Source organism: Pseudophryne corroboree, chromosome 8, assembly GCF_028390025.1.
Source record: "Pseudophryne corroboree isolate aPseCor3 chromosome 8, aPseCor3.hap2, whole genome shotgun sequence".
NCBI classification, from domain to species: Eukaryota; Metazoa; Chordata; class Amphibia; order Anura; family Myobatrachidae; genus Pseudophryne; species Pseudophryne corroboree.
Window position 1 is genome coordinate 228,975,204 of NC_086451.1, and position 2,605 is coordinate 228,977,808.

The 2,605-nt window shown below is 47.2% G+C and overlaps 1 pseudogene; it reads right to left on the reverse strand.

Annotated features, from left to right (window-relative positions):
* Positions 1-2,485: 2,485 nt before the first annotated feature.
* LOC134952295 (5S ribosomal RNA) lies at positions 2,486-2,605 on the reverse strand (annotated as a pseudogene).

The following is a 2,605-nucleotide window of genomic DNA, read 5'->3' on the forward strand; positions in this document are numbered from 1 at the left end:
CAGTCACTCAGGGAAGAAACTTCCAAGGACAGTGGTCAAGTCTGGAGACTTCACTACACATAAATATACTGGAACTAAGGGCCATTTACAACGCCCTGAGTCAAGCAGAGCCCCTGCTTCAAAACCTCCCAGTACTGATTCAGTCAGACAACATCACGGCGGTCGCCCATGTAAACCGCCAGGGCGGCACGAGAAGCAGGATGGCAATGGCAGAAGCCACAAGGATTCTTCGATGGGCGGAGAATCACGTGCTAGCACTATCAGCAGTGTTTATTCCGGGAGTGGACAACTGGGAAGCAGACTTCCTCAGCAGGCACGACCTCCACCCGGGAGAGTGGGGACTTCATCAAGAAGTCTTCACACAGATTGTAAATCGCTGGGAACTGCCACGTGTGGACATGATGGCGTCCCGCCTCAACAAAAAGCTAAAAAAATATTGCGCCGGGTCAAGGGACCCTCAGGCGATAGCTGTGGACGCACTAGTGACACCGTGGGTGTACCAGTCGGTTTATGTGTTCCCTCCTCTTCCTCTCATACCCAAGGTACTGAGGATAGTAAGAAAGAGAGGAGTAAGAACTATACTCATCGTTCCGGGTTGGCCAAGAAGAACTTGGTACCCAGAACTACAAGAAATGATCTCAGAGGACCCATGGCCTCTGCCTCTCAGACAGGACCTGTTACAGCAGGGGCCCTATCTGTTCCAAGACTTACCGCGGCTGCGTTTGACGACATGGCGGTTGAACGCCGGATCCTAACGGAAAAGGGCATTCAAGATGAAGTGATTCCTACGCTGATAAAAGCTAGGAAGGATGTGACAGTAAAGCATGATCACCGCATATGGCGGAAATATGTCGCTTGGTCTGAGGCCAGGAAGGCCCCAACAGAGGAATTCCAGCTGGGTCGATTTCTGCAATTCCTACAGTCAGGGGTGACTATGGGCCTAAAATTGGGGTCCGTAAAGGTCCAGATTTCGGCCCTGTCTATTTTCTTTCAAAAAGAACTGGCTTCACTGCCTGAAGTTCAGACGTTTGTAAAGGGAGTGCTGCATATTCAGCCCCCTTTTGTGCCTCCAGTGGCACCTTGGGATCTTAACGTTGTGTTGGATTTCCTGGGACCGTGGAGCTAAAGTATCTCACGTGGAAAGTGGTCATGCTGTTGGCCTTAGCTTCAGCTAGGCGTGTGTCAGAATTGGCGGCTTTGTCATGTAAAAGCCTGTATCTGATCTTCCATATGGACAGGGCAGAATTGAGGACTCGTCCCCAATTTCTCCCAAAGGTGGTATCAGCGTTTCATTTTAACCAACCTATTGTGGTGCCTGCGGCTACTCGGGACTTGGAGGCTTCCAAGTTGCTGGACGTAGTCAGGGCTTTGAAAATTTATGTTTCCAGGACGACTGGAGTCAGAAAAACTGACTCGCTATTTATCCTGCATGCACCCAACAAGCTGGGTGCTCCTGCTTCAAAGCAAACTATTGCTTGCTGGATCTGTTGCACGATTCAGCTGGCACATTCTGCGGCTGGATTGCCGCATCCTAAATCAGTGAAAGCCCATTCCACGAGGAAGGTGGGCTCTTCTTGGGCGGCTGCCCGAGGGGTCTCGGCTTTACAGCTGTGTCGAGCTGCTACTTGGTCGGGTTCAAACACATTTGCTAAATTCTACAAGTTTGATACCCTGGCTGAGGAGGACCTTGAGTTTGCTCATTCGGTGCTGCAGAGTCATCCGCACTCTCCCGCCCGTTTGGGAGCTTTGGTATAATCCCCATGGTCCTTACGGAGTTCCCAGCATCCACTAGGACGTCAGAGAAAATAAGAATTTACTCACCGGTAATTCTATTTCTCGTAGTCCGTAGTGGATGCTGGGCGCCCGTCCCAAGTGCGGACTCTCTGCAATACATGTATATAGTTATTGCTTCACTAAAGGGTTATTGTTATGAGCCATCCGTAAAAGGAGGCTCAGTTGTTGTTCATACTGTTAACTGGGTATGGTTATCACAAGTTGTACAGTGTGATTGGTGTGGCTGGTATGAGTCTTACCCTGGATTCTAAATCCTTTCCTTGTTGTATTTAGAGAGAAAATACCAAATAAGAGGAAATGGAAAAGAAGTAGACTCTTTTTTGGGAGCACTCAACCTCAGAGGAACTGAGTATATCAATGTCTTATACTGATAAAATCATGATTTTAATAGTTTCTTAATAAAATATATAGAAGTGTCGGAGTTCAATAAATATGTGATTCAAGACTATTGTGCAAAAATATTAGTATCAATTAGAGTAAATAGTAAGCAAAAATTGCTATAGTATAGTGTAAGCCGGAAAATTTGTCAAAAGGATGTCACCTTCTAGTCTCAATAGTGTCCGTCAAAAGAGTATATGACCTTCATTCATACTGCAAGAATCCCAAGTGGAAAAAATAGTTGCAGAAAATTAAATCATAGGTCATATGGATCCGAGTACCTATCTGTGACTTGAAATTGGGCAGCAAAATTTGTTTGCAGTACCAGGATGTTCCAAGGTGGTCTCCCATCCAAGTACTAGTCCGGCCCTCCACTGCTTGGCTTCCAAGATCGGAAGAGATTGGGCATCTCCGGTGGGGTATGTCCGCAATT